The following is a 19,161-nucleotide window of genomic DNA, read 5'->3' as shown; positions in this document are numbered from 1 at the left end:
CTTCTTTCGCCTATATAGTCCCACGTACTCTAAAAACATCCATGGAGAAGATAGATTGGAAGTTCCGCCGCCACAAGCCTCTATAGCCACCAAAAACCTCTCGGGAGCCCTTCCCGGCACCCTGCCGGAGGGGGAATCCTTCACCGGTGGCCATCTTCATCATCCCGGCACTCTCCATGATGAGGAGGGAGTAGTTCACCCTCGAGGTTGAGGGTATGTACCAGTAGCTATGTGTTTGATCTCTCTCTCTCTCTTGTGTTCCCTCTATGGCACGATCTTGATGTATCCCGAGCTTTGCTATTGTAGTTGGATCTTATGATGTTTCTCCCCCTCTACTCTCTTGTGATGAATTGAGTTTTCCCCTTTGAAGTTATCTTATCGGATTGAGTCTTTTATGAGAACACTTGATGTATGTCTTGCCGTGCTTATCTGTGGTGACAATGGGATATCATGTGCCTCTTGATGTATGTTTTGGTGACCAACTTGCGGGTTCCGCCCATGAACCTATGCATAGGGGTTGGCACACGTTCTTGACTCTCCGGTAGAAACTTTGGGGCACTCTTGGAAGTACTTTGTGTTGGTTGAATAGATGAATCTGAGATTGTGTGATGCATATCATATAATCATGCCCATGGATACTTGAGGTGACAATGGAGTATCTAGGTGACATTAGGGTTTTGATTGATTTGTGTCTTAAGGTGTTATTCTAGTACGAACTCTTGAATAGATTGATCCGAAAGAATAACTTTGAGGTGGTTTCGTACCCTACCATAATCTCTTCGTTCGTTCTCCACTATTAGTGTCTTTGGAGTGACTCTTTGTTGCATGTTGAGGGATTGTTATATGATCTATCTATGTTATTATTGTTGAGAGAACTTGCACTAGTGAAAGTATGAACCCTAGGCCTTGTTTCCTATCATTGCAATACCGTTTACGCTCACTTTTATCGCTTGCTACCTTGCTGTTTTTATAATTTCAGATTACAATTACCTTTATCTACTATCTATTTTGCACTTGTATCACCATCTGTTCACCGAACTAGTGCACCTATACAATTTACCATTGTATTGGGTGTGTTGGGGACACAAGAGACTCTTTGTTATTTGGTTGCAGGGTTGCTTGAGAGAGACCATCTTCATCCTACGCCTCCTACGGATTGATAAACCTTAGGTCATCCATTTGAGGGAAATTTGCTACTGTCCTACAAACCTGTGCACTTGCAGGCCCAACAACGTTTGCAAGAAGAAGGTTGTGTAGTATACATCAAGCTCTTTTCTGGCACCGTTGCCAGGGAGGCTAGGTAAACGGCACTCACACCCCGTCAACTAAGCTCTTTTCTGGCGCCGTTGCCGGGGAGGTGAGTGCTTGAAGGTATATCTTTAGATCTTTCAATCAAATCTTTTTGTTTCTAGTTTTATCACTAGTTTAGTTTATAAAAGAAAACTACAAAAAATGGAGTTGAGTTTGTCTCGTACACTTCGTCTTTTTAATATCTTTCGTGAGTATGATGGAAAGGAAAATTGTGCTCAAGTGCTAGAAGAAGAATGCATTAGAATGTTTGGTACTATATCTTTGAATGACGAGCATGATTGCAATGTTGTTAGTATGAATTCATTGAATACCCATGATGCTAATGATATGCAAAGCCACAAGCTTGGGGAAGCTATGTTTGATGAATATGATATTTTTTGTCCCCCAAGTTTTGATGAGAATATTTTTTATGATGAAAGCATGCCTCCTATTTATGATGATTATATTGATGAAAGTGGGTTTGGAAGAGTGTCAACTTTAGGAAGTAGTGATCCCACTATTTTGGAGGATGTTGAATCTTATTGTGATGAACATGAAAGTGGATTTGGAAGAGTGTCAACTTTATTTAGTGATGATTCCACTATTTCGGAAGAGGTTCCAATTGATTATGAGAACAAAGTTGCTATATATGATGATTATTGTGATGACTTGTATGCTATTAAGAATAATGATAACCATGAAACTTGTCATCATGATTTTAGTTTTCAATTGGATTATGCCTCACATGATAATTATTTTGTTGAGTTTGCTCCCACTACTATTCATGAGAAGAATTTTGCTTATGTGGAGAGTAGTAAATTTTCTATGCTTGTAGATCATGAAAAGAATGCTTTAGTGCTGGTTATATTGTTGAATTCATTCATGATGCTACTGAAAATTATTATGAGGGAGGAATACATGCTTGTAGGAATTGCAATAATATCAAGTTCCTCTCTATGTGTTAAAATTCTTGAAGCTATGCTTGTTTTATCTTACTATGCTAGTTGATTATTGTTCCCGTAAGTTGTTTTATCACAAAATCCCTATGCATAGGAAGTGGGTTAGACTTAAATGTGCTAGTCATATTCTTCATGATGCTCCCGTTATGTTTCAATTCTTATCTTTTATGTGAGCATCATTGCCATCATCATGCCTAGCTAGAAAGGCATTAAAGAAAAGCGCTTGTTGGGAGACAACCCAATATTTATCCTTACTATTTTTGTGTGTCCACATGATTATGCTACTTTAGTAATCATGTTTTATAGCTTTTTTTTCAATAAAGTGCCAAGTAGAACCTTTGGGAAGACTTGGGTGAAAGTTTATGTGATCTTGCTGTAGAAAACAGAAACTTTAGCGCTCACGAGTATGGCTGCCATTTTTTACTGGAGAGTGCTTTTAGGATGATTATTTTTGCAGATGATTAATAGACAAATTTCTCAGGTCCAGCAATTTATTTCGTAATTTTTGGGGTTCCAGAAGTATACGTTTGATACAGATTACTACAGACTGTTCTGTTTTTGACAGATTCTGTTTTCATTGTGTAGTTTGCTTATTTTGATGCATCTATGGCTAGTATTAAGTGGTATGAACCATAGAGAAGTTAGAACACAGTAGATATTACACAAATATGAATTTAGAATGAGTTCATTACAGTACCTAAGTGGTGGTTTTATTTTCTTATACTAACGGAGCTTACGAGTTTCGTGTTGAGTTTTGTGTGGTTGAAGTTTTCAAGTTTTGGGCAAAGATTCGATGGACTATGGAATAAGGAGTGGAAAGAGCCTAAGCTTGGGGATGCCCCGGATGGCATCCCCTCTTTTGTCTTCGTTCGTCGGTAACTTTAATTGGAGCTATATTTTTATTTGCCACATGATATGTGTTTTGCTTGGAGCGTCATTTTCTCCTGTTAGTATTTGCTTGCTGTTATTTAGATTAATGTTTTGCATCTTTAGTTTCAATAAAAAAAGTCAAGGATAGCCTTTGCCATGCTTATTTTGCTAGTATATATGTTGCTGTTTGAAAACAGAAAGTTTACCACTGTTGCAAAAATTCCCTAGAAAAGTCCGAGAATGGTATAACGTTGAATCTTTTTGCATATTAAGCTCTGATAAATTTGTTACAGTGGGAATTTTAGTTCATAATTTTTGGAGTCAGGGAAGTATTGATACTCTTGCATTCTTTACAGACTGTACTGTTTTGGCAGATTGCTGTTATAGTTGCATTGTTTGCATATGTTTGCTTGTTTAATGATTCTATTTGATGATAGGAGTATTAAATATGCAGAGGCATTTAGTATGCAATGTTGAATAATAATGTTAGTGATTTGTTACAGTAGAAGATGATATGGTTTTGCATTGGTTTATACTAACCTATCTCACGAGTTCCTGTTGAGTTTGTTGTGAATGAAGCTTTTGATAAAAAGAGAAACCGTGACATGAAAGGAATTAAGGAGACACAAAAGCTCAATCTTGGGGATGCCCAAGGCACCCCAAGATAATATTTCAAGAAGTCTCAAGCATCTAATCTTGGGGATGCCCCGGTAGGCATCCCACCTTTCTTCTTCAATCACTATCGGTTAGTATCGGTTGAGCCTAAGTTTTTGCTTCTTCACATGAGTTGTGCTATCCTTGCATTGTAATTTTATTTTGCTTTGCTAGCTGTTTAAATAAGATACCAAGATCTAAAATTCTTTAATGAGAGAGAGTCTTTGCATAGTTGCATAATTATTTAGCTACTCTTTGATCTTCACTTATATCTTTCGGAGTAGTTTGTTGTTTGCTCTAGTACGTCACTTATATCTTTTAGAGCACGGCGGTGGTTATATTTTGAAGAAATTGCTAGACTCTCATGCTTCACTTATATTATTTTGAGAGTCTTAAATAGCATGGTTATTTGAATGAAAACTATCATAGGAAATGAATTGGATGCTATGATCAATTTGATGCTTGATAATTGTTTTGAGATATGGAGGTAGTAATATTAAAGTCAAGCTAGTTGGGTGACTATGGATTTAAAGAATGCTTGTGTTGAAGTTTGTGATTCCCGTAGCATGCACGTATGGTGAACCGCTTTGTGATGAAGTTGGAGCACAATTTTATTTATTGATTGTCTTCCTTATGAGTGGCAGCCGGGGACGAGCGATGGTCTTTTCCTACCAATCTATCCCCCTAGGAGCATGCGTGTAGTGCTTTGGTTTTTGATGACTTCTAAATTTTTACAACAAGTATATGAGTTCTTTTGATTAATGTTGAGTCCATGGATTATACGCACTCCTTTCGCCCCTCCATTATTGCTAGCCTCTCTTGTATCGTGCAACTTTCGCCGGTACCATACACCCACCATACTCCTTCCTCAAAACAGCCACCATACCTACCTATTATGGCATTTTCATAGCCATTCCGAGATATATTGCCATGCAACTTTCCACCGTTTTGTTCATATGACACACATTACTTTTGTCATATTGCTTTTTGCATGAACATGTAGTTGACATTGTATTTGTGGCAAAGCCACCGTTCATATTCTTCATACATGTCGCTCTTGATTCATTGCATATCTCGGTACACCGCCGGAGGCATTCATATAGAGTCATATTTTGTTCTAAGTATCGATTTGTAATTGTTGAGTTGTAAGAAAATAAAAGTGTGATGATCATCATTATTAGAGCATTGTCCCAGTGAGGAAAGGATGATGGGGACTATGATTCCCCCATTAGTCGGGATGAGACTCCGGACGAAATATTAAAAAAAAGGAGGCCATAAAAAAAGAGAGAGAAAAGGCCCAACAATAAAAAAAGAGTAAAAGAGAGAAGGGACAATGCTACTATCCTTTTTCCACACTTGTGCTTCAAAATAGCACCATGATCTTCATGATAGAGAGTCTCATATGTTGTCACTTTAATTTACTAGTGGCAATTTTTCATTATAGAACTTGGCTTGTATATTCCAGTGATGGGCTTCCTCAAAATGCCCTAGGTCTTCGTGAGCAAGCAAGTTGGATGCTCACCCACTTAGTTTCTTTTGTTGAGCTTTCATATATTTATAGCTCTAGTGCAACTGTTGCATGGCAATCCCTACTCACTCACATTGATATCTATTAATGGGCATCTCCATAGCCCGTTGATACGCCTAGTTGATGTGAGACTATCTTCTCCTTTTTGTCTTCTCCACAACCACCATTCTATTCCACATATAGTGCTATGTCCATGGCTCATGCTCATGTATTGCGTGAAAGTTGAAAGAGTTTGAGATTATTAAAGTATGAAACAATCGCTTGGCTCGTCATCAGGGTTGTGCATGATTAAATACTTTGTGTGATGAAGATAGAGCATAGCCAGACTATATGATTTTGTAGGGATAACTTTCTTTTGGCCATGTTGTTTTGAGAAGACATGATTACTTGCTTGGTATGCTTGAAGTATTACTATTTCTTATGTCAATATGAACTTTTATTTTGTATTATTTGGATCTGAATATTCATGCCACAATAAAGAGAAATTATATTGAGAATCATGCTAGGTAGCATTCCACATCAAAAATTCTATTTTTATCATTTACCTACTCGAGGATGAGCAGGAATTAAGCTTGGGGATGCTTGATACGTCTCCAACGTATCTATAATTTTTTATTGTTCCATGCTATTGTATTATCTGTTTTGAATGATTATGGGCTCTATTATACACTTTTATATTACTTTTGGGACTAACCTATTAACCGGAGACCCAGCCCATATTGTTGTTTTATTGCCTGTTTCAGTATTTCGAAGAAAAGGAATATCAAACGGAGTCCAAACGGAATGAAACCTTTGGCAACGTGATTTTTTGGAAGAATATCATCCTGGAGACGTGGAGTTCAAGTCAGAAGATACTCGAGGACTCCACGAGATAGGAGGGCACCCTCCCCCCTGTAGGGCGTGCCCCCCTATCTCGTGGGCCCCTCGAGCACCCCCCGACCGACTTCTTTCGCCTATATAGTCCCACGTACCCTAAAAACGTCCACGGAGAAGATAGATCGGAAGTTCCGCTGCCGCAAGCCTCTACAGCCACCAAAAACCTCTCGGGAGCCCTTCCCGGCACCCTACCAGAGGGCGAATCCTTCACCGGTGGCCATCTTCATCATCCCGGCGCTCTCCATGACGAGGAGGGAGTAGTTCACCCTCGAGGCTGAGGTTATGTACCAGTAGCTATGTGTTTGATCTCTCTCTCTCTCTCGTGTTCTCTCTCGTGTTCCCCCTATGGCACGATCTTGATGTATCCCGAGCTTTGCTATTGTAGTTGGATCTTATGATGTTTCTCCCCCTCTACTCTCTTGTGATGAATTGAGTTTTCCCCTTTGAAGTTATCTTATCGGATTGAGTCTTTTATGAGAACACTTGATGTATGTCTTGCCGTGCTTATCTGTGGTGACAATGGGATATCATGTGCCTCTTGATATATGTTTTGGTGACCAACTTGCGGGTTCCGCCCATGAACCTATGCATAGGGGTTGGCACACGTTCTTGACTCTCCGGTAGAAACTTTGGGGCACTCTTGGAAGTACTTTGTGTTGGTTGAATAGATGAATCTTAGATTGTGTGATGCATATCATATAATCATGCCCATGGATACTTGAGGTGACAATGGAGTATCTAGGTGACATTAGGGTTTTGATTGATTTGTGTCTTAAGGTGTTATTCTAGTACGAACTCTTGAATAGATTGATCCGAAAGAATAACTTTGAGGTGGTTTCGTACCCTACCATAATCTCTTCGTTCGTTCTCCACTATTAGTGTCTTTGGAGTGACTCTTTGTTGCATGTTGAGGGATTGTTATATGATCTATCTATGTTATTATTGTTGAGAGAACTTGCACTAGTGAAAGTATGAACCCTAGGCCTTGTTTCCTATCATTGCAATACCGTTTACGCTCACTTTTATCGCTTGCTACCTTGCTGTTTTTATAATTTCAGATTACAATTACCTTTATCTACTATCTATTTTGCACTTGTATCACCATCTCTTCGCTGAACTAGTGCACCTATACAATTTACCATTGTATTGGGTGTATTGGGGACACAAGAGACTCTTTGTTATTTGGTTGCAGGGTTGCTTGAGAGAGACCATCTTCATCCTACGCCTCCTATGGATTGATAAACCTTAGGTCATCCACTTGAGGGAAATTTGCTACTGTCCTACAAACCTGTGCACTTGCAGGCCCAACAAAGTCTACAAGAAGGAGGTTGTGTAGTAGACATCAATATGCCAATTGCTATTTACCCTTCATAAGGACCCTTTTCATCGAATCCGATCCGACTAAAGTGGGAGAAACAGACACCCGCTAGCCACCTTACGCAACAAGTGCATGTTAGTCGGTGGAACCTGTCTCACGTAAGTGTACGTGTAAGGTCGGTCCGGGCCGCTTCATCCCACAATACCGTCAAAACAAGATAGGACTAGTAACTGTAAGCATATTGAACAAAATCAACGCCCACAACAACTTGTGTTCCACTCGTGCATAGAAACTACTCATAGACCTAGCTCGTGATGCCACTGTTGGGGAACGTAGCAGAAATTCAAAATTTTCTACGCATCACCAACATCAATCTATGGAGAGACTAGCAACAAGAGAGAGAGGGAGTGCATCTTCATATCCTTGAAGATCGCTAAGCGGAAGCGTTACAAGAACGCAGACGGTGGAGTCGTTCACGAAGCGATCCAGATCGCGGCCGAACAATGGTGCCTCCGTGTTCAACACACGTACAGCCCGGAGACGTCTCCTCCTTCTTGATCCAGCAAGGGGAGAGGAGAAGTTTAGGGAGAACTCCGACAGCACGATGGCATGGTGGTGATGGAGCTCGTGGTTCTCTGGCAGGGCTTCACCAAGCACTACGGAGGAGGAGGAGGTGTTGGAGGAGGGAGAAGGCTGCGCCAGGGGAAGGGTGCGGCTGCCCTCTCTCTCCCTCACTATATATAGGGGGAAGGGAGGAGGAGGAGGCGCCCTAGGGTTCCCTAGGGGAGGGGCGGCGGCCACAGGGGAAACCCTAGATGGGTTTGGGCGCCCCCACCCCTAGGAAACTTGCCCCCCAAGACGGGAGGGGTGGCTGCCCTAGGGGTGGCACCCCCACCTCTCCAGGTTACGTGAGATGGGGTGGGAGGGGCGCTCAGCCCCTTAGTGGGCTGATGTGCCCCCTCCCCTTGGCCCATAAGGCCCCCAACACTTGTCGGGGCCTCTGAAACCCCTTTCGGACACGCTGGTCATCACCTGGTACCCCCGGAACAATTCCGGAATCCAATACCCTTCGTCCAATATACCGATCTTCACCTCCGGACCATTCCGGAGCTCCTCGTCATGTCCAGATCTCATCCGGGACTCCGAACAACCTTCGGTAACCACATACTATTTCCCATAACAACTCTAGCGTCACCGAACCTTAAGTGTGTAGACCCTACGGGTTCGGAAATCATGCAGACATGACCGAGACAGCTCTCTGGCCAATAACCAAGAGCGGGATCTGGATACCCATGTTGGCTCCCACATGTTCCACGATGATCTCATCAGATGAACCAGATGTCAAGGATTCAAGCAATCCCGTATGCAATTCCCTTTGTCAATCGGTACGTTACTTGCCTGAGATTCGATCATCGGTATCCCAATACCTCGTTTAATCTCGTTACCGGAAAGTCACTTTACTCTTTCCATAATTCATGATCCCGTGACTAACTACTTAGTCACATTGAGCTCATTATGATGATGCATTACCGAGTGGGCCCAAAGATACCTCTCCATCATACGGAGTGACAAATCCCAGTCTCGATTCGTGCCAACCCAATAGACACTTTCGGAGATACCTGTAGTGCACCTTTATAGCCACCCAGTTACGTTGTGACGTTTGGTACACCCAAAGTACTCCTACGGTATCAGGGAGTTACACAATCTCATGGTCTAAGGAAATGATACTTGACATTAGAAAAGCTTTAGCAAACGAACTACACGATCTTGTGCTATGCTTAGGATTGGGTCTTGTCCATCACATCATTCTCCTGATGACGTGATCCCGTTAACAATGGCATCCAATGTCCATGGTCAGGAAACCATGACCATCTGTTGATCAACGAGCTAGTCAACTAGAGGCTCACTAGGGACATGTTGTGGTCTATGTATTCACATATGGGAAACGGTTTCCGGTCAATACAATTATAGCATGAATAAAATACAATTATCATGAACAAGGAAATACAATAATAACCATTTTATTATTGCCTCTAGGGCATATTTCCAACAGGAACTACAACCGACTGAAATTGGAATTTCATCAGAAGTTTTATCCTATGCATCTGGTTCATCGTGATCGCAATTATATATATAATTTTTTGCCTCATGAAGGAGAAAGTATCGCTCAATCTTGGGGGAGGCTTAAGTCAATGTTATATTCATGCCCCAATCATGATCTCTCAAGAGAAATTATTATTCAAAATTTGTATGCTCGGCTTTCTCTCAATAATCGCTCCATGCTCGATACTTCTTGTACTGGTTCTTTTATGATGAAGACTATTGAATTCAGATGGGATTTATTGGAGAGAATTAAACGCAACTCTGAAGATTGGGATCTCGATGAAGGTAAGGAGTCCGGTATAACACCTAAGTTTGATTGTGTTAAATCTTTTATGGATACCGATGTTTTTCTTGAATTTAGCACTAAATATGGACTTGACTCTGAGATAGTAGCTTCTTTTTGTGAATCATTTGCTACTCATGTTGATATCCCTAAAGAGAAGTGGTTTAAATATCATCCTCCCATTAAAGTAGAAGTAGTAGAACCTATTAAAGTTGAAGAAAATACTATCACTTATAATGTTGAGCCTATTGTTCCTACTGCTTATATCGAGAAACCACCTTTCCCTGCTAGAATAAAGGATCATGCTAAAGCTTCAACTGTGGTTCGTAAGAGTAATGCTAAAACACCTGCACCCCCTGAGCAAATTAAAGTTGAACCTGTATTGCTATGGTTAAGGATCTCTTGGTCGATAATATTGATGGTCATGTTATTTAATTCTGTGATGAAGCTACTAGAATTACTAGACCCGATACTAAAAATAAACATAGACCTGTTGTTGGCATGCATTTCGTTTCTATTAAAATAGGAGATCATTGTTACCATGGCTTATGTGATATGAGTGCTAGTGTTACTGCAATACCTCATTCCTTATACAAAGAAATTATGCATGATATTGCACCTTCTGAAATAGAAGGTATTGATGTTACTATTAAGCTTGCCAATAGAGATACTATTTCACCAGTTGGGATTGTTAGAGATGTTGAAGTCTTGTGTGGGAAACTTAAATATCCTACTGATTTTCTTGTACTTGGTTCCCCACAAGATGACTTTTGTCCCACTATATTTGGTAGACCCTTCTTGAATACTTTTAATGCTAAGATAGACTGTGAAAAGGATATTGTTACTGTTGGTTTAGGGGATATGTCTCATGATTTCAATTTTGCTAAATTCTGTAGACAACCCCATGATAAAGAATTGCCTAGTAAAGATGAAATTATTGGTCTTGCTTCTATTGACGTGCCTCCTAATGATCCTTTAGAATAGTATTTGCTAGACCATGAAAATGATATGTTCATGAATGAAAGAAGGGAAATAGATGAAGTATTCTTTAAACAGAGACCCATTTTGAAACACAACTTGCATGTTGAAATCCTAGGGGATCCTCCTCCACCCAAGGGTGATCCCGTGTTTGAGCTTAAACCATTACCTGATACTCTTAAATATGCTTATCTTGATGAAAAGAAGATATATCCTGTTATTATTAGTGCTAACCTTTCAGAGCGGGAAGAAGAGAAATTATTGAAAACTCTGAAGAAGCACCGTGCTGCTATTGGATATACTCTTGATGATCTTAAGGGCGTTAGCCCCACTCTATGCCAGCACAAAATAAAATTGGAGAAAGACGCTAAACCAGTTGCTGATCACCAACGACGGTTATACCCTAAGATGAAAGAAGTGGTAAGAAATGAAATATTAAAGCTTTTGGAGGCAGGTATAATTTATCATGTTGCTGATAGTCAGTGGGTAAGTCCCGTCCATTGTGTCCCTAAGAAGGGAGGTATTACTGTTCTTCCTAATGATAAAGATGAATTGATCCCACAAAGAATGCTAGAAAGATCATTACCCTAAGAAGGGAGCTACTAGAAAAGATCATTACCCTCTACCTTTTATCGATCAAATGCTAGAAAGATTATCCAAACATACACATTTTTGCTTTCTAGATGGTTATTCTGGTTTCTCTCAAATACATGTGTCAAAAGAGGATCAGGATAAGACCAATTTTACTTGCCCTTTTGGTACTTTTGCTTATAGACGTATGCCTTTTGGTTTATGCAATGCACCTGCTACCTTTCAAAGATGCATGACTGCTATATTATCTGACTTTTGTGAAAAGATTGTTGAGGTTTTCATGGATGATTTCTCCGTATATGGAACTTCTTTTGATGGTTGCTTAAGCAACCTTATCGAGTCTTGTAGAGATGTGAAGAAACTAATCTTGTCTTGAATTGGGAGAAGTGCCACTTTATGGTTAATGAAGGTATTGTCTTGGGGCATAAAATTTCTAAAAGAGGTATTGAAGTTGACAAAGCTAAAGTTGATGCTGTTGAAAAGATGTTGTGTCCTAAGGACATCAAAGGTATAAGAAGTTTTCTTGGTGATGCCAGTTTTTATAGGAGGTACATTAAAGATTTCTAAAAAAACCTAGGCCTCTGACTAATATATTACAAAAAGATGTTCCTTTTGTCTTTGATGATGATTGTGTAGAAGCATTTGAAATACTTAAGAAAGCCGTTATTTCTACACATATTGTTCAGCCACCTGATTGGAATTTACCCTTTGAAATCATGTGTGATGCTAGTGATTATGTTGTAGGTGTTGTTCTAGAACAAAGGGTTGATAAGAAATTAAATGTTATCCAATATGCTAGTAAAACTCTAGACAGTGCCCAAAGAAATTATGCTACTACTGAAAAAGAATTTTTAGCAGTTGTGTTTGCTTGTGATAAGTTCAGGCCTTATATTGTTGATTCCAAAGTAACTATTCACACTGATCATGCTACTATTAAATACCTTATGGAAAAGAAAGATGCTAAACCTAGACTTATTAGATGTGTTCTCTTGCTAGAAGAATTTGATTTGCATATTATTGATAGAAAGGGAGCTGAGAACCCCATTGCAGACAACTTATCTAGGTTAGAGAATGTTCTTGATGGCCCACTGCCTATTGATGATAGCTTTCCTGATGAACAATTAGCTGTCATAAATGCTTCTCGTACTGCTTCATGGTATGCTGATTATGCTAATTACATTGTTGCTAAATTTATACCACCTAGTTTCACATATCAGCAAAAGAAAAAGGTTTTTTATGATTTAAGACATTACTTCTGGGATTACCCACACCTTTATAAAGAAGGAGTAGATGGTGTTATTAGACATTGTGTACCTAAGAATGAACAGAAACAGATCCTATGCAAGTGTCACTGCGAGGCATATGGAGGACACCACACTGGAGATAGAACTGCACATAAGGTATTGCAGTCCAGTTTTTATTGGCCTACTCTATTCAAAGATGCCCGTAAGTTTGTTTTGTCTTGCGATGAATGTCAAAGAATTGGTAATATTAGTAGACGTCAAGAAATGCCTATGAACTATTCACTTGTTATTGAACCATTTGATGTTTGGGGCTTTGATTATATGGGACCGTTTCCTTCCTATAATGGATATACACATATTCTTGTTGATGTTGATTACGTTACTAAGTGGGTAGAAGATATTCCAACTAGTAGTGCTGATCATAACACTTCTATTAAGATGCTTAAAGAAATTATCTTTCCGAGGTTTGGAGTCCCTAGATATTTAATGACTGATGGTGGTTCACATTTTATTCATGTTGCTTTTCGTAAGATGCTTGCTAAGTATGATGTTAACCATAGAATTGCATCTCCATACCATCCACAGTCTAGCGGTCAAGTAGAATTGAGTAATAGAGAGCTTAAATTAATTTTGTAAAAGACTGTTGATAGATCTAGAAAGAATTGGTCCAAGAAACTTGATGATGCATTATGGGCCTATAGAACTGCATATAAAAATCCTATGGGTATGTCTCCGTATAAAATGGTTTATGGAAAAGCATGTCACTTACCTCTCAAACTAGAACATAAGGCATATTGGGCCATTAAAGAGTTCAGAGTTCAATTATGATTTCAAACTTGCCGGTGAAAAGAGGCTATTTGACATTAGCTCACTTGATGAATGGAGAACACAGGCCTATGAGAATGCCAAGTTGTTCAAAGAAAGGGTTAAAAGATGGCATGACAAAAGGATACAAAAGCTTGATTTTAATGTAGGTGATTATGTTTTTCTATACAACTCTCGTTTAAGATTTTTTGCAGGAAAACTTCTCTCTAAATGGCAGGTCCTTATATTATCGAGGAGGTCTATCATTCCGGTGCCATAAAAATCAACAACTTCGAAGGCACATATCCGAAGGTGGTGAACGGTCAAAGAATCAAACATTATATCTCAGGTAATCCCATAAATGTTGAAACCAATGTTATTGATACCGTAACCTTGGAGGAATACATAAGGGACACTTTCCAGAATGTTTCAGACTCTGAAAAGGAATAGGTATGTGGTACGGTAAGTAAACTGACTCCAAAATAGTTCTAATAGAATTTTTTTTCCGTTTTTGGAATATTGAAGAAAATAGGAAAATAAGAAGTAGTCAGGAAAGGACACGAGGCGTCCACAAGGGTGGAGGGTGCACCCCCTGCCTCGTGGGCACCTCGTGTGCCATCCGGAATCCGTTTTCTTGCATGATACTTCTTTTGGTCGGTAAAAATTCATTATATAATCTCCGAAGTTTTTGACCACCGTACCACGACAAAATCATCTGCTTTTGTTTCGAGCTATTTTTCTGACATATCTAGATCACCATGACGTCTTCAAGTGCCCCCAAGGACAAGTTTTTCGAGAAGGTCATCAATTCCTACCTCGCGGAGGTGTTGCAACACCCTCAAACCATTGAGATGCGCGATGGGGTGCTGCACATCCGCGATGTTGAGGGACCAAGGAGGACCAGAAGCGTGGAGACTAGACTCGAAGCAATGGAGCAACAAGTTTTCAAGTGCCAAGGGATGGTGGAACGCGGACTCAATGCCAACCACATGATGATCGCGGAGTTCACCAACAACCACAAGCTGGATGCCAAGAACATTGGGGAGACCATCTTCAAGCTTCACGAGAAGATCGAGCACCTCCAAGCCCAGATCTATGACCTGCAAAACCAAAACTATGAGTATGAATATAGATTCAAGAGGATGAGTTTGGCTACCGATTTGAGGATCCCGGAGACTCAATCATCCTTCTATGATGGGGAGCCGATGCCTTGGAAGATGAACGACAAGCCTACATCATCAACAACTCCATCATCACCACCTTCGAAGAAAGAGACATAAACACATGGGTATGGGCACTCCCCTTGGCAACTGCCAAGCTTGGGGGAGGTGCCCCGGTATCATATCACCATCACACTTCTATCTTTACCGTTTTTCTTAGTTTAATCATTTTGGTTATATCTTGATCTAGTAGAATAAAGTTTAGTATGATCTAGCTTTGAGTTTTTGTGTTGATCCCTATCTATGTAATTGAGTCCTTGAGCTATATATAATAAAGATTAGTTTTGATTTGAGGGCTTTGATATCTTGCTACGATCTTGAGGGAATAAAAGAAAAAGAAAGAATAAAAAGAAAATAAAAAGATCATATTGCCCTTATATAAGGTAATGACTTCACACATATAAAGAGTATGATGAATAAAAGTTGTTGAGAGTTGACAAACATAGTTTTGGTCATCGTTGCAATTAATAGGAAGTAATAAAGAAAGAGAGGTTTTCACATATTAATAGTAAGTAATTGTGAGCACTCATTAAAATATGACATGCCAAAAAGTTGGTGTTGGACAAGGAAGACAACGTAATGGGTTATCTTTTCTTATATCCAAAATAAATTATATTGTCATGGATCATCCAACATGTTGAGCTTGCCTTTCCCCCTCATGCTAGCTAAATTATTTGCACCAAGTAGAGATACTACTTGTGCTTCCAAACATCCCTAAACCCAGTTTTGCCATGAGAGTCCACCATATCTACCCATGGTTGAGTAAGATCCTTCAAGTAAGTTGTCATTGTTTCAATCAATAAAAATTGCTCTCTAAATATGTATGATCTATTAGTGTGGAGAAAATAAGCTTTATACGAGCTTGTGATATGAAAGAAATAAAAGCGATGGACTGCATAATAAAGGTCCCTATCACAAGTGGAAATATAAAGTGATGTTATTTTGCATTAAGATTTTGTGCATCCAACCCTAAAAGCACATGGCAACCTCTGCTTCCCTCTGCGAAGGGCCTGTCTTTTATTTTTGTCTTCTACCTTATACAAGAGTCATGGTGATCTTCACCTTTCCTTTTACCCTTTATCCTTTGGCAAGCACTATGTGTTGGAAAGATCCTGATATATATACCCAATTGGATATGGGTTTTCATAAAGCATTATTATTGACATTACCCTTCAGGTAAAAGGTTGGGAGGCAAAACTATAAGCCCCTATCTTTCTCTGTGTCTGATTAAAACTTCATACCCATAATTATCGCGTGAGTGTTAGCAATTGTGAAAGACTAAATGAGAGTTGAGTATGTGGACTTGCTGAAAAGCTCTTATATTTGACTCTTTCCGATGTTATGATAAATTGCAATTGCTTAAATGACTGAGATTATAGTTTGCTAGTTTTTAATGAAGTTTCTGATTCATACTTAACATTGTGAATAGATTGTCACTTTAAGCATAAGAAATCATATGATAATAAATATACATATATATATAGGACTCCTCTTCTGTACTCCTGGAAGTATGTACTTCCATTCTCAATATACCTTATATACGCATTAATTATACCTCTTTATTATTCTCAATATACTTCATTAAATATTCTAAGATACCCAATACGAGTTTTGTTGAAAAAATATTATTTGTGATGTACTTTTTGTAATATATCTTTTTCACGTACAAACACATCAGTATATACGTAAACATTTAAAAATATGTAGACTCACATGAATTTTTTCATGGAACTCATTTTGGGGTAGCTAATAATTACTAATGAAGTATATTAAAAATAATAAAGTGGTATAAAAGATTCATCTATATGGTATATGAGAAGCGGGAGTACGTACTCCCAGGAGTACACAACCATTTTCCTATATATATATATATATATATATATATATATATTGCTGTTCTAAGAATAATCATGATGCCCCCAGTCCGTATTTTATTTTATCGACACCTCTATCTCTAAACATGTGGACATATTTTTCGATATCGGCTTCCTCTTGAGGACAAGCGAGGTCTAAGCTTGGGGGAGTTGATACGTCCATTTTGCATCATGCTTTTATATTGATATTTATTGCAACATGGGCTGTTACTACATATTATGTCATAATACTTATGCCTTTTCTCTCTTATTTTACAAGGTTTACATGAAGAGGGAGAATGACAGCAGCTGGATTCTGGGCTGGAAAAGGAGCAAAATATTAGAGACTTATTCTACACAACTCCAAAAGTCCTAAAACTCCACGAAAGTCAGTTTTGGAATATATTATAAATATTGGGCGAAGACAGCACTAGAGGGGATCCACCCACTGTCCACGAGGGTGGAGGGCGCGCCCTACCCCCCGGGTGCCCCCTACCTCATGGGCCACCTGGAAGCTCCCCCGCCCCCTGATGCCCATCTTCTAGTATAAGGTGTCTTTTTCCCTGGAAAAAATCATAAGGAAGCTTTCGAGATGAAGCACCATCGTCTCGAGGCGGAACCTTGGCGGAACCAATCTAGGGCTCTGGCGGAGTTGTTCTGCCGGGGAAACATCCCTCCGGGAGGGGGAACTCGTCACCATCGTCATCACCATCAATCCTCCCATCGGGAGGGGGTCAATCTCCATCAACATCTTCACCAGCACCATCTCCTCTCAAACCCTAGTTCATCTCTTGTATCCGATCTTTGTCTCAAAACCTCAGATTGGTACTTGTGGGTTGCTAGCAGTGTTGATTACTCCTTGTAGTTGATGCTAGTTAGTTTATTCGGTGGAAGATCATATGTTCAGATCCTTTATGCACATTAATACCCCTCTGATTACGAACATGAATATGACTTGTGAGTAGTTACATTTGTTCCTGAGGACATGGGAGAAGTCTTGTTATAAGTAGTCATGTGAATTTGGTATTCGTTAGATATTTTGATGAGATGTATGTTGTCTTTCCTCTAGTGGTGTTATGTGAATGTCGACTGCATGACACTTCACCATTGTTTGGGCCTAGAGGAAGGCATTGGGAAGTAATAAGTAGATGATGGGTTGCTAGAGTGATAGAAGCTTAAACCCTAGTTTATGCGTTGCTTCGTAAGGGGTTGATTTGGATCCATATGTTTCATGCTATGGTTAGGTTTACCTTAATTCTTATTTCGTAGTTGTGGATGCTTGCGAGAGGGGTTAATCATAAGTGTGATGCTTTTCCAAGGAAGGGCAGTACCCAAGCACCGGTCCACCCACATGTCAAATTATCAAAGTACCGAACACGAATCATATGAGCATGATGAAAACTAGCTTGACGATAATTCACATGTGTCCTCGGGAGCGCTTTCCTTTATATAAGAGTTTGTCCAGGCTTGTCATTTGCTACAAAAAGGATTGGGCCACCTTTCTGCACCTTGTTTACTTTTGTTACTTGTTACCTGTTACAGATAACCTTATTGCTATGTCTTGAGCTTGCGTTGGTTTTCCTTGAAGAGGAAAGCGTGATGCAGCACAGTAGCGTAAGTATTTCCCTAGTTTTTGAGAACCAAGGTATCAATCCAGTAGGAGGCTCCTCACAAGTTCCACGCACCTACACAAACAAACAAAGAACTCGCAACCAACGCGATAAAGGGGTTGTCAATCCCTTCACGGCCACTTGCGAAAGTGAGATCTGATAGAGATAATATGACAAGATAAATATATTTTTGGTATTTTATGATATAGATTGGAAAATTAAAAATGCAAATAAAAGTAGATTGACAGCTTAGATGAGAAAAGATAGACCCGGGGGCCATAGGTTTCACTAGAGGCTTCTCTCAAGATAGCATAAGTATTACGGTGTGTGAACAAATTACTGTCGAGCAATTGATAGAAAAGTGAATGATTATGAGATTATCTAGGCATGATCATGTATATAGGCATCACGTCCGTGACAAGTAGACCGACTCCTGCCTGCATCTACTACTATTACTCCACACATCGACCGCTATCCACCATGCATCTAGAGTATTAAGTTCCTAAGAACAGAGCAACGCTTTAAGAAAGATGACATGATGTAGAGGGATAAACTCATGCAATATGATATAAACCCCATCTTTTTATCCTCGATGGAAACAATACAATACGTGCCTTGCTGCCCCTGCTGTCACTGGGAAAGGACACCACAAGATTGAACCCAAAGCTAAGCACTTCTCCCATGGCAAGAAAGATCAATCTAGTAGGCCAAACCAAACTGATACTTCGAAGAGACTTGCAAAGATAACTCAATCATACATAAAAGAATTCAGAGGAGATTCAAATACTTCTCATAGATAGACTTGATCATAAACCCACAATTCATCGGATCTCGACAAACACACCGCAAAAAGAGTTACATCGAATAGATCTCCACAAGAGAGGGGGAGAACATGGTATTGAGATCCAAAAAGAGACAAGAAGCCATCTAGCTAATAACTATGGACCCGAAGGTCTGTGGTAAACTACTCACAACTCGTC

The sequence above is a fragment of the Triticum dicoccoides genome, chromosome 4B, assembly GCF_002162155.2.
Source record: "Triticum dicoccoides isolate Atlit2015 ecotype Zavitan chromosome 4B, WEW_v2.0, whole genome shotgun sequence".
Taxonomy (NCBI): domain Eukaryota; kingdom Viridiplantae; phylum Streptophyta; class Magnoliopsida; order Poales; family Poaceae; genus Triticum; species Triticum dicoccoides.
Note: the sequence above shows the minus strand (reverse complement) of the source record.